The 27,954-nt window shown below is 43.7% G+C and overlaps 1 protein-coding gene and 1 long non-coding RNA gene across 3 annotated transcripts in view; one reads left to right on the forward strand and one right to left on the reverse strand.

Moving 5' to 3' along the window:
* LOC132250724 (uncharacterized) overlaps positions 1-5,378 on the reverse strand; it is a 32,495-nt gene extending 27,117 nt beyond the window's left edge. For both annotated transcript variants that reach the window (XR_009462310.1, XR_009462311.1), the window contains exon 1: positions 5,336-5,378. This is a non-coding gene — a long non-coding RNA (uncharacterized LOC132250724). The remainder of the gene's footprint in view (positions 1-5,335) is intronic.
* Positions 1-27,954, forward strand: part of RNF11 (ring finger protein 11) — a 54,419-nt gene that overhangs the window by 6,910 nt on the left and 19,555 nt on the right. The gene's annotated exons all lie outside the window — the stretch shown is intronic.

Here is a 27,954-nt window from a genome sequence, read left to right on the forward strand (position 1 = left end):
ATGTATGTCATACACAGTACAAAATGTGGTAGCTTGTTCTTCAGGAACATGTGCAAGATTATGCTGAGCAGGCACCTGAACTCAAGATTCCTATGACAAATATTAACTGTCATTTAAGCAAATTGATATTCTAAGTTTGGAAAAAAAAAAAAAGAAAAAAGAAGCATGATCTTGTCTGTGAAAATGTGGATTATGTACTGGGATCCCCTCTAGCAAATGGAGTTTTGCATGTGTTAGAATTAACAGAATCTACCAGCTAAACCAGGGGTGTCAAAGATGTGACCACAGGTCTTCACTGAGATGCATTTTTGGGGCAGCAGGGTGAGAGATGGCTGTGTTAATCCCTGTAGGTCCCTGAGCTGGCACAGTGTCCACTGAACCCCACTGTTGCTTGCAAAGTGATACTGCCCCACTGCCAGAGGTGAGTCCAGATCCAACCTGCCAGGAGCCCCGTAGTCTGGATCCAGCCATGGGAGCCAAGTGAGTTTGACATCCCTGAGCTTGACAAATACAGAACAGTTCCAGTGAGAAAAAAAAAGCAGCAGAAGAGATGGGGAGGTTTACAACTTGCTGTAGGGAAAGAAATGGTAGAATGAGCTAGTGATGTTCTGGTGAAAGAATGTGATGACTTAAGCCACCTTGTGTAGCTTGTTTTCAGAACTGAACATGTCTTGTGACAATGTGCTGTAGCAATAGTTTTAATTGAGATAGATCAGGCAGCAAATGAAAATATAAAGCCAAGAGAAGTTCCCAATAGAAGGAGCTACATTATTTACAGATACAGCATTTGGTTTTCTGTCTTTTTTCTGGAGGGGGGGAGGGGTTTACACAGTTATGTCAATTTGAATAATGGTTCACGTATGTATTGTGAGCACAAAGGTCTTGGAATGATCTTTTTTTGAATTTCTTTATTTGGATTTGCTTGGTGTATCGTTACATTCTTCAGTGAGTGATAAAATGTATTCAGAAATTGTGGGGGCTTTATTTAAAAAAAGGCTCAAATCTCTGGGAGATTTTGTTGGAAATGAGCTATTCTAAATAGAAGGGTTTTGTGGCGTGGTTTTTTTTTTTTGTTCGCAGTACAGTTTTTTTGGCTTGCTCGCAACAAAAAAAAAAAAAATGTATATTTCCTGTCTTGGTGCATACTGGTTTGATTTAGGGTCTGGTAGACTAGCTGGCTGGTGTCATCTTAACTTTTTCTATTGACTAAGATAAGGATGGGGGAGAACAATATTAGGATACCAGGTGGGATCACAACAGACCTTTTTGGCATAACAACACTGAAAATGGCCTTATGATGAACTCTTTAATTAGTATGCTTGGTCAATGATTGAGTCCTATGCTTTCTTCCAGTTAAAAAAAACAAAACAAAACAAAAAACACTTTTTTTTTTTTTAACCCCAATTTCACTTAGTGTAAATACTGCATTAGGACCCAAGTTTGAGCAAGTGCCAGTATGTCTGCTAATATCTGGGTTCTGCGTGTGTTTCTGTTATGAAGACTAGAAACAATTTCTTAGAATGATCGTTGCTGGGTTTGCAACCAGAAAAGGGCCTATCCCCAGGTATTCCTGCAAGGGTAGTCTGTAGTAGCTGCACTGTGGGAAGAGAGGGAACATGCTTATAATCTTGTGTGATGGAGATGTTTTGTCCATTTTATATACAATTCTCTAAACTGGATGGAGACTTTGCACATGATGTAAAGTCCCTCTCCTTCGGTCTTCACTGCTTCTCTCCCCCTTTGCTAAAAGTCAGAGGTTAGATAGACACTGTTGAAGGTCCTGCTAGTCAAATTGTTTGCAGAGATTTTACCTACCTCTCCCCAGTGACTGGAGAAGATTTGCATTGTGATAAATGAAAATGTAGTTTGTTTTCCTAATTTAAAAAAATAAAATAAAAAAAATGGCACCGATTACAGTGCCCTAAGATGCAGGGTTTTTGTTTGTGTGTTTTAAATAAGGATGCAGATCTTGTGTCAGTTAGTTCGTTATATTGAATTGTTATACTGACTGCTCTCTCTTGTATCCTAACTTTGTATCTAAGACCATTATGCATTAATTTCACTAGGACCCATCGTGCGTGCTATTCCTATGCTTAAAAACAAAACAAACGAACAAACCCTGAAAAGATGGAAAGGAGAAATCCCACCACAGAACTACTGTGAATGTGTCTGTAATTGCTGAGGAAAAGAAATATAGCCTAAAATACACAGAGGTTTTGTGTTTCTGAGGACTGTTTTTCTTAGACTCAGAGCCTCCTTTCCCAGAAGTGGGATCATTCTCATCCATTCTAAACATGGTGTTTTAAAGCAAAAATAAATCTGATCAAAATCTTGAGGATTCAGTCAGAACAGGAGAAACTATCAAGGAAATTTCACATTATCTAAAGAAAAAGAAAAAAAAAATCCTTCCAGATAGATTTTCATAGGTATGCTTCTAAGTGGACCAGTTGCATCCTTAACGCAAAACTTTGAGAACATGAAATAGATAAATTGAAGAGTGTAGATTCAGAGGAGAATTTTTTTTATATGTACAGTTGTCAGTACAGATAAGTAGCAGTGTCCCTCTGACCTTTGTACTAAAGTCTTGATAATGGGATTATGTAGAGGTTGGTGGAATCTTATATGAAAATAGAGTGGGTATTGAGGAAGAAAAACAAAGCTTCAGCTATTTTTTTGCAAAAAGTTGCATGAAAGTATTGTAAAGAAAGCTTTTCAGGGCTGTAGTAGCCTGAAGGATTAATTGATTTCTTGAAACCAGACCTCTGTACTGTTTGTTTTTTGTGGGGGGGGGGGTGTTCCACTTTTTTTTGTAATGGATACATCTTAAGTACACTGTAGATGTTTTTAAATGATTATTTTGTGTGATTGCACATAACGCTGTATGCATTAAACATATCCGTTTGAGGCCTTAGAGTGCTGATAGACAAATCTAGAAACTTTGTTTCCATCAAGTTTTATAGGGAAAACATTGGTAAAAAAAAAAAAAAAAATGCTAAAGTAGCAGCAGATGTAGAACAAAATTTATTCCTACTTTCTGCAAAAAAGTGTCAGTGTGATCCAAGGGATTTTCAAGTTAGTTTTCCCTTTTGGCTCTGTCCAGAAATCTAAAAAGATAGAGCCAGGAAAAAATAAGATTCCACCAGAGCACCTTATAAGATTTCTCCTGTCTATCTTGCTCTTAACAGATAATGCTTATCAAATCAGTCTCCTTGCAGCCAGCAAGTAATTGGCAAACTACTGTATTTACCTGAATACACAATGACCTTGAATGTAAAATGACCACCCAATAATTAGTTTCTACATACAGAAAATTTATAAATTTATTATAATTTTCTATGTCTTGAATCTAATTATTGGAGGATCATCTTAAATTCCTTCCTCCCCCGCCCCCCTCCCCCACACTACTGCAGGTGGCTGGGGGACAGGTGGTGAGGGGGGTGGTAATGGGGTATGTGGCAGGGGACAGACAGTGTGGGAGCCAATAGTGTGGAGGCAGTGCAGCAGGTAGTGAGAGAGACAGACAGCTTGCCCCCTGCTGCTGGTTACCTCTCCTTGTTCCTGCCCACCCACAGCCTCAGGCTGCCATGTTTTTTTTCCCTCCTTCCCTCCATACTGTTTCTGCTTCCCCGTAGCTTCAGGTCCTGCCCCTCTTCATCTCATCTGGCCTTCTACCTGTTCCCCCCCCACTTTATATGCTGGCAGGCTCCCTGATGCAGCCTGGGTCAGAGAGCATGGCTCCAGCCTGGGCCCATAGCTTTTTTTTTTTTAGTATCTAGCCTTGCATCAGTACCAACTGGTTTTTAGCAGTAGCAAATGTACATGTTGCTAAAAATCACAGTTCCTGAAACAGGATATCATCACTGATTTTAATATTCTTAATAAGCAAAATGTTTCAGGGTCATGTGGGCTTATATTTTACAAAAAAATAAATAAATAAATAAATAAATAAAAATTGAAAGAGAGCCAGTGAAATCCAAGAGATCAGGGACAACTTTTGGGAGGAAAAAAATATTTGAAATATGTAAGAGGTTATTGCTAATAATGTCACCCAGGAAACAAATACCTTTATAATTAACCTACTAAACTGTTCTTGTGCATTTTCCACAATATTTTAATGATAAATTACTTTCTTAATTTAATGGATTCTCTCCATAGTATTACATGACTTGTCTGGTGTCTAGAAACACTGCCTAATGTGACTGTAAAGCATCCATCATTTTTTATTACAATGAGTTTTTACTCGAATTAAAAGTGGAACAGGGATTAATGTAATATCAAGGATGCTAGACTGTGGAACAAGAAAGAACCAGTAAAATGTGTGCATGATATAGGCGTATCTGACACTCGTTATCCTTGTTCTCAACATGCCCTCGTTATATCCTGATTCATGGGCACCCTTTTTGCATCACGTCCAACTTGTCTGATGTGTAGCAGTATTGCTCAGTGGCACTAAAAAGCATCAGTCATCTTTGCTGCAAAGGGTTTTCTACCTGCATGAAATCTGTATTGAATTTTGAGATCGAGATGGTGGATTAAAAGAACCAGGAGGTTGTGCAATTGTAACAGGTGGCCTTCTCAGGGCTGATTTACCTTTGCCCCACCCACCTGTTTCTGGGCTAACCGCCCGCCTTCTCACCCACCATGCCTTGATGATAATTAATTAAATTGTTGTTAATTAAGCAGGAGGCTGCCCATTTCTTGCCCAGATGCCAGGGGGCGCTATCTGTGGCTCTGTACCTCTCCTACACTGCAGCCCACGCCTCACAGATGGCATCCTCTGTTGTCAACATCACCGGCCCCACTCCGGGCCCCAGGATCCTACTATTTGAACCCCACCTGGATCCTTCCATTCAGGCGGCCTATTCTGCATTCGTTCTAGGCTGCATAGCTCCCTGAGCTGTTCCCCCTTACGGACATGGTCCCCCCAGGACCTTTGGCCACACAGGCCCTGGCCTCACCTCCAGGCCAGTTGGGACCCCAGGCCCTCAGCTCTGGGCATCCCTCACAGTGGACCCCTGGCCCTTCGACCCTTCCAGTCCTGGCCCCAGCATTGACCAGTCAGGGGATTTCAAGAGAGGTTTCTGAGTGTATGGCCCCACTCTGTTAATGGGGCCCACCTTCCGAACCCTACAAGGGGATAACCCACCTGGTTGTGGGAGTTGGAGTTAAGGTGCCCCGACCTGCCTTTCACCAGGGTGGTAACTGGCCTGGCATTTCCTGGGGGCTCCCACACCACTGAGAGCCCCATCAGACCACCCACTCCTGGCAGGGTGCAGTTTTAGGTTATGCCCAGGACCAGGAGCCTTCAGACCATCCCCTGTAGCTCCTCCCTTACCTTCAGGGTGTTCCATGAAGCCTCGCAGCCAGGCAATGTTGCTGCACCTCCAGCCAGAAGCAAAATGCCCTGTTTATATGGGCAGCCAGAGCTCCAAAATGGCCGTCGCAATTAAGCACCTGCTGGCTGCTTGGCTTCAGTCCTTAAAGTGGCAGGCACAAACACTACCCTATGACAGTAATCATTAGGAGAAACCTTAGCTAATCATATTACTCCCCAGATGATGAAGATTTACTGTTCTGGGAGATTTCAACATCCATGGAGGTATCTCGACCCATCAGTAATCCAAGACTGTCTTGCTGTGAGTTAGCCAATAGCTTCCAACAGATATCACCAGTCCATTTACATGGCCAAAGGCAGCTGACTTTATTCTAATTTAGACTTGAAAGTCTAAAATTACAGTATTTCTTACAAACCCCTACAATCTGAAAGTATACTGTAAAAGATACATCCTTTAAGTGTTTAACAAGTGGTTGATATCAGAAAGTCCTTGGCCTACAATAGCATCTAAGGGTCCAAGGCAGTGATGGACCAATGGACTACTATAGCCAACAGAGGATCAACACCCTGCCCTGTCAGAACCACTGCAGGCCAGTGTGGTTCTCAACAATCAGCGTAATTGAAGGAAGAAAGCAAGAACTGAGACTGCCAGTGGCCAAAACCTGCTCAACCACAGTCCATGGACAGTGATATGGACAGACAATGAACATATGGCAACTGCCTTGGACGATAAGTAAACTTTCTACTTGGTCACTGTTGCTTTAGCCAGCTTGTAACTAGCTGGTTTATCTCACTGGACATTTCTGCTGGTGCAGCAAAATATTTATAAATGCACACAAACAAAATCAGACCTACAACTAGTCTAATTTCAAGAGCTAAATCAAGGATAGCCCTGATTTAATATGACAGTATTGTTCAGGAACAATAGCTGGGATTTACTGAGAGGAACTATGACTCAAGAGTAATTCCTCCCCATCTTCACAGCACAATTATTGAGAGTGCAGACTCTTGTCTGCCCTTCGGACAATAAAGCCTTCTTGTACTCGTGTGCTTGGCCTTATCCTTACTAAAGGGGACAGTCTATGGCTTTGTGCCTTGCCTTCTTTTTTTTTTTTTTACTTCTGAGCTTTGGGGCAGTTTGTATTGCTAAGGGCACACAGTGTACTCCACCAAGCTTGAGACCTGATAGTCTCTTTGGCCTCTGCATGGTCAAGGAACGTGGGATCAAGGTTGGGACAGTCTAGTCTACAGTCAGCAAAATCACAATGGGTTAAATCTTTTACTTTATCTGCCTAATTGTATGTCATTGCAGAGCTACAGTTCTTGGCACTTGCACACAGTTTGGGATTCTGTTTCCTCCTGTGGCAAAATATTTGCCCTGTGTGCAGCTGTCAGAAGTAACCAGCGGGAAGAGGGAGCCTAACCTGCTAACTTAGTGTACAGGGGACTTGCCTAAGGAGCACAAGCCCTAGGTTCCACTCCCTCCCCCCCTCACTCAAAGGTGTTTGAACCTGCATTGTCTACTTCCCAGCAAAATGCTCTAAACACCAGGCCACGAGCCAGGTATTGCCCAGACCCCTTCCTAGCTCTCCCTTTGAAGCTTCCTGCTATACCTTGCATTTAATTGCTGGATAGACAGCAGTGAGAAAGTTTCAGCCCCACTGAGAGCAGGATAGACTCTGGGGTCCCCTCCCTTCCAGCACAGCATCTGTCTCATTGAACTTCATTAGGAATTGCCCGTCTTGTAACAGTGACACCTCCCCTTGTGGCTGGTAAAATGTAATGAAAAGATGCCTCCCCCTGAATAGATCTGTAATGCTCCTTCAACGTACCAGGCACCCTTTAGCAGCCCGTGCTTTAAAGTCACTGACCTACCCAGCTACTGCGTAGTTTCCAGACTGCTGCCTGTGGGCAAGGTTATTTGAGAAGGTGATGGCAGATCAGGACATAACACAGAAATAGCCATGCTACTGACTAGACTGGAAGCAGATCTCTATGTACATACTACTAGGTTTTTCTTTAGTCTTCAGTGCTACTGAGTGTATGGGCCTGATGACTTGCATACAAGGCCTTAGAAAAGTAATTAGAATAATGTCTAAATCGTTTTTGTAAGGCATCTCAGTTGTTAAGGGTACCTGCTCCTCATCACCCACACTGATAGTGTGCAGAATTTAGGAGCTGTGTGAAAATGATCAGAGAGGTAATAGCCCATCACAAAATCAAGTCTATTAACATCTGTATGCCATTATAATGCAGGAAGATTTTCTTGGTGCCAGCATTTAATCCACTAATAATTAAACCCAGATAGCGCAATCTACACTGAGCACTAACCACGTCTGGCATTGTGTTCATTAACACATTTGTTGACAGTCACTTCTGACTTGGTAGTATAGACCAGGCTCAAGATTTCAGTTGCCTGATTAGATTATTTTTTCTTCATAACATAGGCCACCGAATGCTGACAAATGGATATGAACAGGAATTGTTTTATCTACAATAACATGCTTAGCAGTTTGGTAGAACAGTACAAAACAGTTTACATCATGGAGCACAACTACTGTAGCCAGCTCAAACTATACAGGGAGGTCAGATTAGTGAACAGTTATTATCTAAATGCAAATCTGGTTAAGATACTTTATTTAATGGCAAAATTTGCAGATGTTATGATAATTGGCTAAGAGACTAAGAGATCTAGACCATTCACTATTCTGTATTGTCTAAAATGCTTACCTATAATGAAGTCGGATAAATTTCCAGCACTAACTCCCAAAGCTTTTGGGTCTTCCTTTGGAAGCATTCTACCCAAGTATTATTTGTATTGTAGCAGAGACTATGCCTTATCCTTTTAAACTTATGAGATTTGATTGTAAATCATAACAAGACATTGTTATAGTCTCTCACTCAAAATCACCTGTAGGCTTGCATTGATTCTTGAGGCTGCAAAGCAGTTATGAAGTGCCTTGTGGTAACTGATACTCTTTCAGGCTGTTTTGCTTCTTTAGAAAGAAACAATATAATCTTTATTTCCCCCCCCCCCTTGAACCTAATGTTTAAACAAAAATGCTTATTGTAGATTGGCTTTTTAAAAATGTGATCTTGATACTTTAGGTAAATCCTTGACATAATTGATCATTTTGGCATTTAAAGTCCAAATGTTAAACAGAACACCTATTCAGTTCAATCCTCTATAAGATGTAAGACTGTAAAAGGGATTCTTTCATTATGGTAACCATTCAAGGAATCAGTCTTTTATTTTGAAAGTGTTAGAAGAATTAAAAGAAACAGCTACATCTTTTATCTGTACATTATCAAAACTTGCATTGGTAAAGAATGGGTCACTAAATGTCATTCTGTTAAAGCAATTTCACTTTGTAAACACATCATGCTGAATTGTATTGATTCGTACAGGACTGTTTCTGTAGCCAACATCCCAAAGAAGAACAGCTTACTTATGTTCTCTTCGTTTAAAAAGTCTAAAGCTAATTTCTCCAGGAGTGCAAATAGCCTATTATCCTTCTGAGTCACCTTCATTTTCCTACTTGTGGGTCAGATTCTTTGGTTTCCTTCAGTAAGTACCTATCTATCTTATTTCAGCTCCCCCCAAGAAGCAAGACCTGATAGATGTCCTACATTTAGAACTTCCTAGAGAAGGTGCAATTCAGTCTCTTCTAAAATTCCTTTTTATTGTGCTACACTTGCATCTAGCCCAGGGGTAAGCAACTCCTGGCATGGGTGCCAGAGTGTGGCACGCAAAGGCATTTTGCTTGGCACGTGCACCTCGGGGTGGATGGCAGAGAAGGGGCTGGTGCTGCGCTGCCACAACAAGGATCAGGCCCCTTGCGGCGCCCCTGCCATCCACCTCTGGCATGCTAACATCTTACAAGTTGAGGTTGCAGGTGTTTTTGGCACTTGGCCCAAAAACACTGCTGACCCCTGAGATTGATTTGATAAACTGTGACTTGAAGAGGTCTAGTTTGTTTCAGTTTTAATTTTTCCCCTTCTCTCTTACCTGTTAAGCATACCAGAATTTATTTTTGTATAACATTGTCTAAATCTGGCTTTGCTGAAATACCAGTTCTTTCTCATCGTTAATTCTTCTAAAAGCGTTATAATGGTACTACAGTGTTTTTATTGAAAGCCAAAGACTACAGAAAGTATCCTGGCGTAGAAGCAGTAGTAAAAGACGGTATTAAAAATAGTGTTGATAAGTCAGGCTAATGCTTTTCCCCATAGAGTAAATATGGACTTCTGGAAGCTGGTAATAAGAAAGATGGGAAAGACTGTTTACCCCTCTGCCACTGCAGAAATTGTTCCTGTGGAGTTTGTCAAGCTCACTGCTAAACAACTTGAGCTGTTGTAGGAGCCTCAGTGTTCACAGGGAGACAAAGATTTCCCAAGTCTTTTAAAAAATAGTTCTAGACTAGTTAGCCCAAGTGTCCCTTTCCTCAGCCTTGCCTATGCAGGCAACCCATGGCAGCTAAATCTATCACTGACCAGCCATTGGGGTCTGTGTTATACAGATATATAGGGCCTGATTCTAGTCTACCTATTGGGCATATAAATGGATTTAGGTGCCTAAATACAATTCTGTTTCATCCTGAAAACAGGTAATGAAAAAGTGAGTGCACCTCCCCTACTTCTTTGTGACGCATTGTTCAGGTGAAGATGATGGTGTATTACAAAAATGGATGTGTTAATGGATATTTAGGACTTGAATAGGCTGAACAGAATTACATATATGGCACCTACATCCACTTAGGTGGAATATAATCTGGCCCACTAGAGCATACAGGGTAAAGTGTAGCCTGGCTGCAGAATTGTACTTTGTACTGTTTCAAGCAGAAGCAGACTCCATCCAGTGAAAAAGTCCTTTGCTTGACTGCAGTAAGGATGAATCCCTGACCCCACTGAAGTCAAAGACTATTACTGACTTAAGTGAGATCAGGATTTTTTCTAAAGAGCTTGCAGTGAATGCAGAAGAAATCTCTAGTTCGAACGTTTCCCCTCGCTTTTTTTGTAAATGACTTTTATTAAATCACTTAACAGTTGGTAAGTGGGGTTCTTTTTTGGTTTGGTTTTGTTTAAAAATATAGCGGGAGTCTGCAGGGGCTTTCACAGCCTGTTGGTGTGATGCAGCAGACTGTGATATCCCTTGGGCCATTGATGATTACAGTAGCATCATTCATTTGCATGGTAGGGTGTTGCCGTGCCTCTTTCCCTCGCACAAGACTGCCAGTTATTACTTTGTGGATTGTTTCCAAAAGTCTGAATATGGCCTGGCAAGCTTCCATGATACCGTTAAGAGTTTGATTACCTTTGTTCTTGTGTGTGGGGGCTGCCTCTGTGTGTGCATGTGTGTGTGAGAGAAGGTGTTTAAGGGATCTAGAACATTAACTATTCTCATGTCTAAAATGCTTAGCTTTTGCTGGGATTGCTGCTATTTATATCACACTTTTCTAATTCTAAAGCTTCACTTTCATTTAAATTTTTCTGTGTTATCCTTAGAGGCTTCCTGCTTTAGTTTAGCATTTGTCAGTAGATTTTATCCACTTCCTCTCTTGAAGTCCGTTGTTTAATGTGAGTTACAGGATTAAATCCAGACTCTTGATACAAAGTCCAGAGACCTGTTCCACGAAGAAAATGCTGCTTGTTATTTAAATGTTTGCATGTGCAGCAGTCCCTAGTACTGTATGATATACTGTAGTCCCAGATTTCTTAGTCTTTAGCCTAATCTTCTTGCCTAATATTTTATTTCTTTATTCTTTCTTATTTCATAATTAGTAACACTGAATACAAGCTGGCAACAAATAGCACTTTTGTCTGAGGTGACCCTTTTAGATTTCATGACATTAGCAAAGTCTGGATTGGAGACCGACAGGGAAAGACCAAATTATACAGGAAATTGTTGCTAATCAGTGGCATGTTTCCCTGTCCATCATTGAGCTGGCTGTCGGGGTTGGGGCGTTGCACAGCCAGAGGAATTGTCTTCCAAGTCAGACATAAAAGTGACACCTAACCAGTGTCACCAAAGTTTCCTTTCCCCTTTTCACAAGATGTGTTTATTGAAATTCCTGCTCAAGTATAGTAGTTATTTTCTTCCCCAGTATAATTTGCCTGTAGTTTTGAGATTAGACCAATAGGTATTCTTTTTTCATTCATGTAAGAAATTAACCAAAAGAAAATGTCATACACAGCACAGAAGTGGCTGTATTTAGTCTAAGCTCTAATTCAGAAGAATGGAAAGTGCTCCATTGGATGCTATGGGCCAGATTCTGGCCTGTGATGTAACTCCTTTGTGTCACTCAGGTAGCACAAATGTGCTTGTGAAGCTGAGTGTCACAGGGAGCCATCTTGGGGCTGGGTCTAAACATCAGCCGGCTCACCTGTCTGAATAGGGCATGTCGCTTGTAGGTGTTATTGGGCTTTGGCCCCTCTTTGGTCAGTGCCTTGCCCCCCAGCGACGTCAGGGTGAGATCAGGTTTTGGTGCCACCTGGATGGTTTGGGTGCTGCTCCTTCTCACCTGCCACATCTTTGATGTTCGTAGTTCGGGAGACAGTTCCCTGTAGGTGGCCTGAGGGGGGGGTCTCGACCCTGGCTTTCTTTTTGGGGCTCCAACCTGCCCTTTACCACACCCTTACCATGTCCACGGCCTGGGCAGACGCTGCTCACCGCAGGTCTTCCCCTGGATGATCTTGCCTTATCAAGACTACCCTCCTCGAAAGGGTCAGGTCTTCCTGGCCGTCACTTCTTCTGAGTCTGTCCCTTGTCTTTGGTCCAGCCCCCAGGCAATTAAACCTGCCCCATCCACTGTAACTGAGGAAAACTTAATTGAAAAATGGCTGGCGTCTGTGATGGGCTCCTAAGATTCCATCTCCCTGGGCCCTTGGTCACTTGGGGCACCTGTTCGCCCCTTCTATCCTAGTAGGCATGGGGACAGGCAGCCGCCCTGTACCCAGCCTCTGTCGGCTCTCCCAGTGTGACCTCCCTGGGACCTGGCTGACCTGTGGTTGAGCTATCCTGGTCCCACCAGCTGGCATCGTTTACTTCCCCCTCCTGGGGGAAGGTGATCCTCCACGCTCCGCTCACTGCGGGGCTGCCCAGGGATGCCCGCGGTCCTGCGGGGCCGTCCCCTGTTGCGGCATCTGAGCTCCTGGTCGGAACCCTGCATTTCCCCTACAGCGTCCCGTGAGGCTGCTGTTCCCAGTTGGGCTCCCTTGCCCCCGTCTGCTCCCGGGACTTATGCTCTCTGCCTTGCCCATCTGAGTCCTCTGGCAAGCACCTGGCCCCTTGCTCCCGCATACGGGGCTCGAGCTTTCCAGCTCTGCAGCCAGCGTCTCCTGCCCAGCGTTCCTTTCCCTGCTCCCCGGCGCTGGCACAGCTGGATCTCTGGTTGCCTTTTGAGAAGCCCATGCTGCTCAGGAACCATGCCCCCAGTGTTCGTCGGTTTGCAGGCTCAGGCAGCTTCAGAACTGCTGAGCCTGCACCGGAGTTTCCTCCCAGCTGCCACTCCTCTTGGCTCCTATGGTGAGTATTGGGGTATGTCGGGCAAGGGTTTGGGATGCATTGGGGGGGCTTTTGCCTCTTCTCTCATAGGGCAGTCTGCCCAGTCTCGCTTGCCATGACTTGCTGTTCCATAATACAGGTGTAGAATGTGGGAGGCTGCCCATTTTACTGCCACAATGCCAGGGGGCGCTATGCATGGCTCTGTACCACCCCTACACTGTATCTGATGCCTCGCAGGTGGCATCCAGTTTATTATTGCACCCTGCCTCCAGGCCAGGCCAAACTCGATCCACTGTTGGGCCTCTCACACACTGCCCCTTTCAGGGCCACATTCATACCGCCCCCTCTCACTGGGGCCTCTTCCACTCCACCCTTTCTCACTGGGCCTCTTGCACACTGCCCCTCACTGGGCCACACACAACCTGCCCTGCTTCCTTGAGCAACCCTGTTGAGCCATCAGACTTGACTACTCTCATGCTGGCACTGCGCATGCAGCCCTTTGGATTGCTTGTGCTCCCCTACTCTACATGGCATAGTCCTTGTGCCTAACACTGAGCTGATTCTTACCTAGCCCCTCACTGGGCAACTTTCCACATTCACATGCTCATGAGGGTTAGCCCGTGTGCTGCCCTTCAGGCTGCCCTTCAGACCTACTCAACGCACCCCCTGGTACCAGCCTTCAGTCCTACTCTACACCTTGCTTATGCACAATCCTCCAGGCTGTAACGATGCCCCCTACTCTGTGCGGGCCCACCATACCTTACTACCCCACCCTGGGGCCACCGTCCTGCTCTCTCTGGGTCATATTACTGCCCCCTCACTGGGGCCTCCAAGGTCTTGCAACCTGGTGGGGCTCAGGTGTCCAAAGATGTGCCTGGCCCTGAATCTGGGTAACCCAGCAGGATGTGCAGGGCTGGGGTTTTAAGGCACCCCTCCCTGCCTTTCACTGGGAAGGCAACTGGCCTGGCATTTCTGGGAAGCTTTTCTACCACAGGAAGCCTCACCAGGTCATTCTGCACCAGCAGGGGGCAGTTTTCAGTCATACCCAGGACCAGGAGCCTCCTGCGATACCTATAGCTCCTGCCCTTATCTTCAAGATGTTCCGAGCAGCAGCTCAGCTGTGTAATGTTCCTTCAGCTGCTAGCAGCAGGCTGCTGCCTCTGCTCTGTGGGCCTAGATCTAAAATGGCCACTTCATCAGGGCTGGCCCGCACCTGTCGGCTGCCTGCTCCCAGCCTTAAAGTGGCAGGCACCCAAAAGTGCCCTGCCACACTGAGGATTTAGAGTGAGTCTCTCCCACCCACACCTTCTTCATATGCACGTCTGTTACTTGAGGGCCATTGATAGAGAGAGACATTGGTCAGAGCACAAAGAGTTATTACAAATCCAAAGTAAATGAGAGCAGCTCTAGCTCTGTTTTTACATTGTTGGCTGAGCCAGCCTAGCCTTAGGTGTCTTGGGAATGAGCATGAGAGTTTTATGCATTTATCTTAGTGTGCTAAATATCTTTCAAAGTCTGTCATGTTTGACCTTTTCATGGTGGGCTCTGAAGATGATGGAGGGCTAATGCTGAGTAAGACATAACAGGTCTTAATGTGCATTACTAGCAGTTAGGGAAACCTACCTTGAATTAGGGACTTGGGCTTCTTTAGCCTAAAGAAGAGAAGGTTGAGAGGGGACTTGATAGCAGCTTACCGCTATATCAGGGGAGTGCACCAGGAGCTTGGTGAACAATTGTTTACTAGGGCACCGCTGGGGAACGCCAGGACCAATGTATACAAACTCCTGGAAGGCCGCTTCAGGCTTAATACCAGGAAAAACTCCTTCACAGTCAGGGTGTCCCCTCCAGAGGTGGTGCAGTCACCTACCCTGGAGGTTTTCAAGAGGAGACTGGACAGTCACCTCACTGGGGTCATCTAACCCCAGTTGTCTTCCTGCTTAGAGCAGAGGTGGGGCTGGACCCCATGATCTGCAAGGTCCCTAACAATCTATGAAGGGAGGGGACAAATTTTGAGGGGCCAGTGACATGTAGGGTCCATCGAGGCAGGAAATAGCGGTCATTGCTAATGTACATCTCTGCAGCATCTCAGGGACAACACTAATATAGATTTTCTAGAATAGCTTCAGTCTTTGATGAAATGCTTCTTAACTTAATTAAACTTTTATATTAATTGCATGCATCTTCTCTACAATTTGAGTTTTTGTAAAATATTGCTTAAGCTTCTATTAAACTGATAAATTCAGGTAATTCATGAGTTTGTGATTAAAACAGATGAAACTTTATATAAAGATGTGAACTTCTAAACAAATGTACCTTCTGGCTGTTTTTTCCCCAGCTAAGTGACCTACTTCATCAAAGTTTCTTTTTCTCAGTGACAGAATGGGTGAATCTCTGAAGTTTCAAGTTAATTTAGTAGAGTTAGGCCTTGTTTAAACACATAAATTGGTCTCATTTAAGTAAAATCTGCTTTAGATTAATTTTGTTAAGATAATGTAAACGTCTCCTCCATCTCTTCCACTGGTTTATGTGGTCACAGGGACACTTGTAGTGGTTTAACTAAATTGATGTAAGAACAGATGTTTGTTAAACCCAAGTAACATTTTGTGTGGATAAGATCTACATTCAAAATGAGAAATGCTGCCTCTGTCTTGACACCAGGCATCCTACTGCTTCCTAGTGGATGTCACTTCTGGTAATAGTTCTCATTCAAGATAGTACTTAGATTTGTGTATAGCTTTAAGCACATGAATAACAACCATATTTCTCTGACACTAGGAAGTAGACCAAGAAGCTGTTTGCATAGTTTGTGCCTAAGAACCTTCCCGAATAAAGGCCACTAAAAATATTGAACAGTGTACAGCATAACACAGAAAGGGACCCTGGAGTCCCTGATTCTAGCCCCTGTGGTCCAAGAAAGCATGTCACAAGCCCTTTCACAAACCTTTCAAATTTAATCTTAAAACATTAGGGGTTTTTACCCCCATGCTCCCATTGGGAAGTTGTTTCAGAACCTCAATACTCTGATTAGAAACCATCCAGCCTGATTTTATTCAAGGTTAGTTTATGGCCATCTGTTCTTATACCAATGTCGTCCTTTAGCTTAAATATTTATTTTCCTTCTTTGGTGTTTATTCCCCCTGCAGTATTCATAGAGAGCAATCGGGTCTTCTGTTAGCATTTATTTTGTTAGACAAGGACATCTATTTTTCCCTTTTCCTGTCTTAGAGGAAAGACTTATTTTAATATTTAAAAAATAATGGGTATTTTTTTGTGGCGGGGAGTAGGGAAACTTGCTGTTTCTGCTTTCTGTAATCAAAGGGACTAAGCACAAGCTTCAAGTTAAGCATATTTTAAATGCATTGGTAGATAAGGTACCTTTATCTCAAAGTGCTCAGCACTTTGCAGGATTGAGTTCTGTACTGGTTACCCATGGTTTGCCATAATGAAAATGACTTGTATTTCATTTGCCATAGATGGGCTGCATATGAAGTTTGACTTCTGAGTTGCATACATCTTTCTCAGGTTAGCCTGCAGGTCTGCTTTCCAGTTTGTGAACAGGACTAGAAAATGCTCTGAGGATCCAACAAGGAACAAAAAGTATTTTCTGCATTCTAGAAAAGAGTAAATGGAAACAGGATCAGGATATAGAAATTATTTTAGGCTACTTTCAACTTCAGAATAAAACTTCTGTTAAGGTTTTGGCAAGGACATTTATGCAGTCTGACAGGTCAGTCTGGAAATGCTACATAAAGTGTATATATAATAAGGATTTACTATGACTATATATTTACTTATCTCAAGTGAGTGGCAGGTAGGAGAACTACTCAAATCTTAATCAATTGTATTAAAGAGTTGGTTGCTGAAATCTTGGAAGCCTTCCTTTTCCCAGTTTTCCCACTTCTCTCTTAGAGCTGGTTTAAAAAAAATCTTTCCGCGTTTAATTTAAGAGGTGTGTCGTTCCCGGCCCCCAAATCAATTTATTGGAAATAAAATTATTGGCCCCTTAAATTTTGACTTATGTCTTTCTGTCTTAATCTTTCCTCCTAATCTTTCCTAACCCTAACCCTAATGGAGATATCTGAATCACTGGTTTAACCCATGGCTTGATTTTTCGAGTTGCTAAAAAACCACAACTCCAGTGACTTTATAAAAGGCCACTTATCTATAGATGAAGCACATTGATGCCCTGTTTTCCTATGAAATTTGCTATCCCAATCCTTTTTATTGGTAGCCAGACCACTATAATCTCCTGGACCATTGTAACAGATGACAGATGCACAAAAACACAAATAAAAAATTTTAGTGACAGTTGCATTGGGACATGAGCCCCTCCATCCAAAACACTAGAGTTAAGATTTAAGGGAAAAGTTTTTGAATTCCTTTCTATCTTTGTTGCCTGTAATATCATCAAAAACACATGCTATGATTTTTTCATTTACATTTACAACAAGTACTAAGAAGCAATATGTACCCCACCAAATTAAATTTTCATTTTAGTCAAAATCTTAATAGTGACCCCATATACTTTTGTTTAGACCTGCCAGCAAATCTGATCATTACTGATTCAGTACATTTGGAAAGTTATTTTGACTCAACACCGCTCAAGTTGCCTTTTTATTTGAATTAATTTAATTTTAATTTCATTTGTAACTCCTAATATGTCTTAATGTATATCAATCTGTAGCCTGTGACTCGTGTCCTTGTTAAACATGGCATTGTATTTTTCATGTTTCAGCTCTGTTGTGATATACTGCCACATCACATGGAAAATTCCTCACTGTGTCTATGAGCTAGTAGGGTGGTGGATATTTTCAAGGTTCGCAGCTGTTCACACATGGGTGTTGGAGCAGAATAGTCCTTTGTCTTCAAATCATTCTCCCCATATCCAGAAAAATGGCCTCTCTGTATTCATGGTTCTCCTTTTAAACAGTTTTCCCTTCTTCCTTAGTAGCAATATAAACCCTGTTTCAGCAAAGTACTTAGCGTGTTCTTAAATCCTACTTATACATGTACTTAAGTCAATGGGACTTAAGCTTGTACTTTGCTGAATCAAGGATATGATTGCCTGGTTTTTGTTCCTGATGGCCCCCTTTATTTTAGTGTTTAGATTATGTTTGTCTAACCTACACTTAACTATTTGCAGTTGCACGTACGTATTTTTGTGAAGTTTGAGTGTTTTTCTTTACTGTTTAATATATCATTGGACCTATTTAAAAACACATCTTGTGGCAAGCTAGAGAAAGTTCCTGCGATGACATAACTGTTATCTTGTAGTAAAGTAGCACCTAGAGTGCTAAAAAGGTTCTCAGCCTTTTTAGACTAGAGGCACCCCTGCATAACTTCACTGAATTTATCAAGGCCCCATTTAAAAAAAACTAATTTACTTATTACAGTGCACAAAAAAAAAGAAATAATATAACTGGAAACACATTTTTTAGACAAAATGGAAAAAAAGGCATTAGTAACTGTAATGATTATAACTAATGAGATTCGCTCATCATTACAATTTCACTACATGGCTCATCAGCTTTTCCCTTTTTAATAACAAACTTGTCTGTTATGTTGGCTGTATTTTATTAATAAATAAGTTAACCTTCGTTAAACACCACCAATGACATGAATGGATACTAGGCGCTAATGCAAAATGGTGGCATGACGTCTCATTGTGTGAGAAGAGCTGAGGTTAGGTCACCAGTCCTGTAGGTTATTTGAAGATGTAGAAGTAACTCATTAGTGCTACTGCCTTCACTCACTGAAGTGGGAAATTCTTCCTTTTAGCTTTCTCCCAATTTTTTGATTAGAGAAGAGTAATGGTGTCATTCTTCTGTTTGAAATCTCTAGGTTTGTCTTCTGAAGCATGTGTGAGTGCTTGCACACGTAACAGTGCTCATATTGTGCAGCAGCCCACGGCACCCTTAAAAGGATTTTGCAGCATGCCAGGAGACTGCAGCGCCTTTGCTGAAAACCCCTGCCGTGGAGACCTCACTGGCTTAGAACTAGTCTAGGCACCATTGTTCCAGGCGTTATATGGACATATGGTAAAAGACCTCATCACAAAACAGACAGTAGTGCCATTAAAGACAATTATGCATAATTTACAGTTAAGCCAATTGTGGTGGGGTAAGGCAGATTTTGCTATTAGGTATTTGATCATGGAGGATGATTTCAGCATAAAAATCCTAATAAATGTCTTGGAAGACCAGATTTATTTAAATTAAAATGAAAAAGGGGTCCAGGCCTGGGAAAAAATAAGGACTACACTCAAGCTTTCATAGTACAGAAGCTGGGCAGTACATAAACGTGTTGTCCAGCACAAATGGTGAGACCATTGTGTGGGATTTACTTTTAAATGGCAGTATTTCATATTGCCAAATACAAGGTGGCCTGGCAGTCTGGAATGAGCTGCATGGAGGAGGAGTCAGTTCACCCGGGAGGTGTCACCGACGTGTGATTCTGCGATGTCTCACTCGTGTGAAAATGTTGGGCCTGATTCTGTTCTCTCTCAACAGTATATATTTGAAAGCAATTTTGCTAACGTTAATGCAAATGCGTTGCTATAAAACCAGCATAAGCGGGATGGGAATTGGGGCGTTTGTTTATACTTTTTGATTATTTCAAGAAATACCACAGATTTAAACATTTTGATTAGGCAGACATAAATGTTTATATAGCTTTAGTGGTGAATGACATGCCATATTCAGCGAACAAATAGACTTGCTCAGTGAGGCTGAATATACTTAATTTGTCCTGATAGTACATCTAAACAATCGTACGTTTCATACCAATCTGCGGGTTGAAGATGTGCCTTCTGGCAGCAGCTAGACAGTTAACCAGATGTTCACTTCGATCTGGGACAGCTACAAAGGCTTTTTAAAAAAAACAGAAAAAAATGTTTTCTGGAAGGACTCTACTTGCACTGTACCCAAAGACTCTCTTTCTGCTGCTTTTACCTGTTCTTAGCACAGGTCTCTCCCCAATCTGAGAAGTGGTTTGACATTTGGATGAGATCACTCTTGGATTTATGCCCCACAAACCAAAAATGCAGAGTCACTGCTTATGAGGACAGGACTTAGCTGAACAAAATTAAAAATCCTACTCGTGCGCGTGCATTGCTGGTAGTATTGCGGTGCAGGGAAGAAGAGTATAATGCTTCGGAAGCTCTCGGTATCTATGTCTTTCTTCTCTTGTTTGTAGTTACAACACTGTCTTGTTCTGAACGTGTTCAGCAATAATAATAAAGGCATTGGGCAATTCCGTAGAGATTAATACAGGCCGGCTGGGACAAATTGATGGCCTGAACCTGCACATCTCTGCAAGTTTACTATGGCTGCTTATTAATCCTGTGTTGAAATGATTAGTGCTATTATCAAATACCTTAAACAAAAGTGTAATAGCCTTAAAAAAAAATTCTTTGTCTCTTATTTCTGTGAGCAGTGCTTGTGTGGGTGAGAGAGAGGGATCCATGGGACAGAACTGCAGTGCAGCCAGTTTGGTTGGGACCATGGCAAGAAGGACTACAGCTACATTTGACCATGCAGGTGGCTAGTGTCCAGGTTGTGTAATGCAAGGGTGTCAAATGTGCAGCAAAGCAAGCTGGATCCAGCTCATGGAGCCATGTCATCTGGCCCATGGGGCTCCCAGAGCAGCTGGGAACGAGAGTGCAGGGCCCACCACCAAAACCCAGGCTGTGGAGCCCTTCTGGGAAAGTGTGTCAGTGGAGGGACAAGTGACAGCTGTGTTAACCCCCATGGCCACCACTCGTGATCCCACCATCACTGTGTCTGGATCTGGCCCACAAGGAGCCCCACAGTCCAAATCCAGCCTGGAAGTGACTGAGTTTGACATCCCAGGTCCAAGGTATGATGGGGCAAAGAGAAAATCATGCAGGTGAATGAAGTGCTACAAGTCTGGCAAAGCAGCACCCACAGTAGGGAAACTTTCTGCTTCCTACAGTGATTTTTGCAGTCTCATAAAATGAAAGGGTTAAATCAATCCAAGAAATAATGTAGCATACCTTACCTTTTATAAAGCCCCCTGCTTCTTATGAAGTCAGATTCACAGTTGGAAGTCCTGGAATGAGTTTTCAGATCTCGTCTCTTGATTTTTGGGATGTCCGCATTATATAGGAAAATGTAGTATCATTGCTTGTATCGGCACATTCGGAGGCTGGTAGAAATTAGGCCTTCTGTGTCTGCCTGCATCCTCAAACTGTCAAGCTGGCAGTTTCTGGGTTGAGTAATGATTTTTGTTGAACATGTTTTTGCTGAAAAGAGAATATTTTAAATTGAGCATTTGGGGAATTTAAGATCAAATAACCTCAGCTATTTGATTCATGAGTTGTTAAAGTCCCTTTTTAAAAAGTCTCAAATGTAATGCTGTTATCACACTACCATCACACTTCGCTTCCCTTTGCTTTATTAGCAGTATCATTCTTGATCACCTACTTGTCACCTTCTCCCACAAGTACTTTCTTCTGTGTTGTCCCATATGAACACCTTCCCTAAAACAATCAACGAATCTGTGATATTTTATGCTCCTTCGAAGCATGAACTCTTTAAAGTTCATTTCTATCACAGTGCCTGTCTACTTGAGGGGCTGAGACGATTGCTTTTAATCCACCTGTTTGCTTCCATTACCTACATTTCTCTTAGTCTTAAAATAGATTTGTCACAATCCCAGAGAGCTTACCAAGTGGCAGAGATCTATATCCAGTTCCCAACTCTATTTTATATTGTGACCTCTCACTTCAGGAGCTTCCTGTATTTGCACTTCCATTTGGTATCATATACTAAACGTGAGACGTGTACTGAGCACATGTCTAAGGCAATGGACACATGAACAGAGATGCAGAACTCAGAAAATATAAACCTGGAGTGAATTGCACTGTAGCAGCCAGAACATGACCAGGCAATAAATTTGGAAGCTTGAAAACAAGCTTTGAAAGATGGGCTCCTGAAGGTATAACAACTTTAGCCCCAATTCAGCTAAAGATAATTTTCTTCTTTGGGGCAGGGCTAAACTGCTTTCAGGGCTGTTGTACATTTGCAGGGGTCTTTTTTTAAAATCAGGATGGACTGACTTGCTGTAGGTAAAATGGATCCCTGTTTTTGGACGTGCTTGCTCCATAGTGTACTGTGTTCAGTAGGGGTGCACCAATAAAAATTTTCTTGGCCAGTACTAATAGCTGATAATTAACCATCCATATCAGCCAATCCTGATCCAATAGCTGATGTACAGGAATGCAGCCAGGCAGCTTGGAGAGCAGTGTCCTACTGGTAAGTCGATGTGGGGGAAGGGGCATGGGGGGAGGGAAGGAGCATGAGGGGGAGATCAAGGTCCCCATGGTGAGGGAGGGAGTGGTGCAGGAGCAGAGGCAGGCACCACCCAGCCAGGGTGGTGAATGGGACCCCGGGGCCAGGGCAGGGAGTGGGACAGAGCCATGGGCAGCTCATCCAGGAGGTGCAGGGGGCAGCTCCCTGCCACTGAGCATGTCCACAGGGGAGGCATGGGGGGTGTGTGCCCCCTGGACTTGTGCATGGGGTGGAGATTGGCTGCCCACTGTGGGCTCAAGGCCAGGGGCAGCACCAGCCTCTTCCCTTTGGGGGGGCTGCATTGGGGATGGGCAGAAGCAGGGTGGGCGGTGCTGGGAGGGGTGGCTATGGGGGTGCAAAGGTGAATTTTGGTGTGCCTATAGCCCCCCCAAGCCACCTGCAGCACAGCCCCTACTCTGGGCATTTCACCTTGCTGTCTTTCCCTCAGGAGTCCTGCACTGGCCACACGCCCTGTGCCCACCACACAGCAGAGCGGATTGCCCGAGTAGGGGCAGAGCTAGGGTGGGCTTGGGGGGGCTGTAGTTAGCCCCAAATTCCCCATAGGCCCCCCCACCCTGTAGCCACTCCTCCCAGCACTGCCGCTGCTGCCTGCCCGGCACAGCTGAGCCCAGTCCCCTCCCCCCCCCCAAACCAGGAAGAGGCTGGCACAGCCCCGGGCCCCCTGGATGAGCTGCCCACAGCTCCCTCCTGCTCCTGTCCCCAGGGTCCCATTCACTGTCCTGACTGGGCAGTGCCTACCCCTGCCCCACTCTGTCCCTCACTGTGGTGGCCTCAATCTGCGCCCCCCCCCCCCCGGCCCTTCCCTCTCCCACACCCTTTCCCCCCACAGACTTACCAGCAGGACACTGCTCTCCAAGCTGCCGGGCTGCGTGCATGTCGGCTGGCGGCATTTATCAATGACATTATCGGCTACACCAGCCAGAAAAAGCCAATAGCTGATAATGTTAATTTTCCTTTTATTGGTGCTGATCCAATATGTGACCCATATATTGGTGCACCTCTATTGTTCAGGTAACTACCCTGCCCAGAAGGGTACGTATGCATTGACAAGGTGTCAGGCAGGAGGTGCCATCTGGCTGGCAAGCCCATCACTTCTGATCTATTTCTCAGCTGCCGACCTGTGCCCCAGGACAGTGTTCTACACACAGGCTCACAGGGACAGGCTAAGCTTTTCAGCTGATCACATGGCAAAAAGGAGACAGACTGAATTTAAGAAGGGGTGTTTCTCTGAGCGGAGGGGCCAGCTACCACTGCATATAAAGAGGACTGAACGTTGAGAAAAGGCAGGAGAGACTTTGAACTGCTGAGGAATCCTAGCCCATGGAAGAGGAGAGCTTGGACAAGGGGAGTGGAGATGTATGTCAAGATTCTTGGCATTTGGGAAAGTCTGTAATATTCGGGTGCTTGTCAGCTAGAAGCTAAAGGGTCCACAATGAATGAGAGAGAACTGAGGGAGCATCTGTGAAAAATGAGGAGACTTGGGAGGCCTGAGACACTGGTTTGGAGGAGTAGGGCAGCTGATTTGCATGCTTTCACATCCCAAAGAAGGGCTTGAACAAGAGGTGTTAGCCGGGGAGTAGCTTTTTGCTGAACAATGGATTGGTGACAGTGCAGAGGGGGACTAGGCCAGGCAGTGGCAGGAACCTTTTGTTTATAGGTCTCTACAGAAAGCAGCCTGCAGAGCCCCCAGTCTGAGTAAGACTTTGAGATAACTGACACCAGTTGTTTCAGTCATTATAATGTATATTTTTAACTTACACTAGAAGCAGAGCGTAGTGATTGAGGCCTTGTGGGTACATGTACATCTGACTGGAGAGCTGAATGAATCTGCCGTGGCTGTAGCTACTGGCCCGCATTACCCCAGCTTGTGATTTCTCCTTGATGCAGTCTCCAAAGGTATTTCACTGAGGCTGTAGACAGATGTTGTGTCTGTCCCAGGAGTAAACCGTTTATCCCAGGATCCTATAGATGTACAAGTCTGCTGTCCTGCTTCAAGTCCCTGCAAAGTATGCTGGATAAAATATGCTAGCACCTTTGTCCCGGGACATTGCTGTGTGCATCTATATCGTTATTGTGGGTCATTCCTGGAACAAGCCTAGCAGGCTGTGCGTGGAGGAGGAGCAGGAGTGTAGCTTGGAAGGGTGACACGTGTGAACGTGCTATGCCTGTTTGGATCAGAATTCAACCATGGGACAAACAGGCCCACGTCAAATGAGACACCTGTTTAACATCCTGAATGTTTGTGGGTGTTTCAGGTTGCCACCAGGCCTTGGTTTGTCGTTTGATGGCTGACAGTCTGCAGTGATGGGTGACAGGCTCAGTGGATGCCAGGTTCCACCTTCTGCCTCCTCCAACACAGAAGGAAGTATTTGATATAACCCTTGGCCTACCACACCTCTGCAGGGGGCATAGATATTATAACAAGTAAGAGGTGGGAGCAAGCATGCAGAGACTGGGGGAAATAGCAGCGTTAATGTTCCTCTCTTTCTCCTACTCTGCTACGTCCAGCTGCAGGGCTGATGGCTTGTTTTAACTACTCCGTTTATGCAGCTGGCTCATCTTGTAGCCTTCAAGGGTGTGGAAGCCCCATAAGGCTGCATTTTGTGTGCTAGTCTCAGAGCAGATGCTGCATCTTTAAGTCAGCACACAAGGGGCCTGCTCTTCTTCTTTGGCATCGCTCACCAGAGCCACTTAGCGGGACGTGGATTTTTTTTTTTTGTAAGTTGTTTATGGATCCCTCCCTTCTCTGTTTTTAAAAATAAATCTCTTAAAATAAATAGCGTGCTGCAGTTTTGGTGAAGAAAACTGTGTGTTAGAATCCAGTGCCTGATCCCAGGAAGATCCTTCAGCGGGGTCCAGCAGAGGTTACAGTCGGTCCCCGTGGCCCAGCCTGCAGACTTACGGCTAAGGCAGCCCATGTTCGTGACTGTGTTGTTCCGTTGAAGCTCGTGTCTTAGGACACTCTCAAAATTAACATTGTTCTTTCTGATAGGAGATAAAGGTGGACAGCTGGTGGTTGAAAACTTGTCTGGCTGAAATATACCCCAGGATATGGTCTGGGAGCCAGCCAGGGAGACATGTGGTGCAATAACTGAACTGTAAAAGTTGGTTGATTATGACGAGGAGGCTTCATTGAGATGAATTATTATTGTTTTCATTTGACTCCCTCCCCATTCATCTTTCACATGCACACTTGCATTAATGGTTTCTCAGATTTCAGAGTCGGTGGCTTAATAGACCAGGATGTTGGCATCCGAAATGGAAAAAATCAGAATTTGCAGCAGGCCTTGGACCACTGGAAGGGGCCTTACAACTACTTACCTTAACTGGGTGGAGACATTTTTGTTTGTATGTAGCAATTGCCTCAGGAGCGTGAAGGCCAAGTCACTTTCTGTAAGTGCTCTGATGTGTGCCTTCCTTCTTTCGTCACCGATCTTCCTCTCTGCAGCATCGCTCGCTGCTCTGAGGATGGAGCGTGAGAAACAGCAGCGGGAATTTACCTTTTCTGCCATGATGCTCACCAGTCCTGTACTCTCTGGAAGGGTTTTCTTGGCTGTGAAGACATGTGTGGGGTAGACAGCTGCAAGTCTGTTCTGCCTTTTGGTAGTGACGGTTCAGAAGTTGGTCAAGTTAATTCAGAGTATGAAGGAATGAAAAATACTATGCTTGATACTCAGCAATGAATTCATGGATTTAGTATTTTTAGAAAAAAAGCATACTTGGTAAGGATGTTCAGAGAAAGAGGAAGGATAACTAGTGGGGAAGGAAACATGGGCAAAAAGACCAAAAACAGAAGGCAGAATGAGAACGTTTGGGAACAGGGAAAGAGAATGTAAAGGAACGTAAAAATAGATAGGGGTGAAATCACTGCCCCAGTGAAGTCAGCGGCAGACTTCCCAATAACTTCAGGGTGGCCAGGGTTTCTTAGGAGGATTATTTCAGAGCAAAAGATAAAAAAAGCATAGAAAAAGAACAAGGAGCCACAGGTTTCCTATAGGTTTTCTATTAGTTTCATGTAAGCAACACATGCAAAACTGAGAACACCTGTTCTAGCTTTCAGACACGGAGTCATTTTGCAATTAGTTACTCATTTAGGTAGCTTACTTAGAAAACAAAACCAAGCCATGCTTTACTTTCAGCACCATATCTATACAGATGCTGGGAAGCTGGGTCGAACTAAAGTGCTTCCTCTTCCAGTAAAGCATTTGTGTCGTGATCCCCCCCCCCCCCCCCCCAATCTGTCATTGGCCTTAGTTCTGTGTGGATTTTTCTTTTTAACACATTAATAAAACTTGTCCCTCGCATTGTTTAAAGATCTGAAACCACTGAGGCTTCCACTAGTGCCCTGGGGAATCTATTCCCTCTTGTTTAAACTGGGACTTCTCATGACAAAATAAATCATTGTCTCTGGTAGTGAATATGCACAAAAGTAGGCATCATTCTGTCCACTATCCAAATACTATGTCTTTGCTTCCCTACTCCCTGGGCAAAATGCTTACAGTGGAAAAAGCTAATTCACAAAGAGATTTCCACAAGAAAAGACTTCTGTGCTTTTTTGATCAAACAGCATTGTCAGCCTTTCCCAAAAGATCTTAAACAAGGGAGAATAAAAAGTGTCCTATTAAAATTACTGTGAATGGCTGAAGTAGCCTTTGTATAACCCTAGAAGACCCTGGAGTGTTACCAGAACAAGCCTGTAGGTAATATATATTGACGTTTTTACAGTATATTGTTCTGAAGGTTAAAAAATCAAGACAACCCACCACAGACTTACAATTATTTTAAAGCGGCAAGTTCTTTAAAACTATAATAAGTCTCTTGGTGGGGAAATGAAAGCACAGATCGTTTGGGTTTTGCACACATTTTACTCCTGTAAGTGAGGCTTTAGGTTACATACATTGTGGAGTGGCCTACTGATATTTTTTTATGTCATTATACACCTACCATGTGAATTTGTTGCCAGAGAATTACAGGGGATTCATCCACATAACTTCATAGTATTAAGCAATCTTTTGTAGATTTTGGAGATGCAGTAGGTCAGAAAACCAATTACCATTTTAAGTAAAAAGATGTCAGTTTAGTATTTTCTTTAGACATTCCCAGCAGTATTACTATTAAAGAATTGCATCTGCTAAACAGTTATTATTTTTTGGCTTGTACAGTGATTGTTCTCTGGGCATAGGCAGATATAACGGTTGTCTCACTATCAACGAATATGATATATAAGCTGTTAGGTTGTAACTGTTATGTCTACATAATTCTGTAGTGATACAAGCATAGCAAAACTGTTCCAGGTCTAATTCTGCCTCATTCCTGCAAAGTTGGGTCATTAGGGCTGTAAACAGATACCACATTTCTCCCAGAAAAGTGTTTTGTCTCATGACCCTACAGACGTACAAGCCCACTGTCCTACTTCAAGTCCCATTGAAGCATGCTGGATAAAATGTGCTGTCACTGTTTCCTGGGACATTGCTGTGTTCATCTGTAAGGTTACTGCAGGTCATTCAGAGGCCGTGTGGTCTCACCAGCTACCTACTGGGGGAGGAACAGGAATGCAATTTGAAAGGGTGACGCTGAGACAATCAGGCCAGTGTCAAATGCGATGTCTGTTTACAGCTACAGGATCATGCAGACATAACAGTTGCATCTCTTAACAGCTGTTGCACGCTCCTGAGCAGCAGCTCCTGCTTCCTTCCTAAAGCAGCTAAAATGTATGTTTGTGCGTATCCTCTGTCTCGGTGGGAGCCAGCCTTTTTGGCAGGCATGCCAGAAACTAGCCCCAC

Source organism: Alligator mississippiensis, chromosome 5 (assembly GCF_030867095.1).
Source record: "Alligator mississippiensis isolate rAllMis1 chromosome 5, rAllMis1, whole genome shotgun sequence".
Classification (NCBI taxonomy): Eukaryota; Metazoa; Chordata; order Crocodylia; family Alligatoridae; genus Alligator; species Alligator mississippiensis.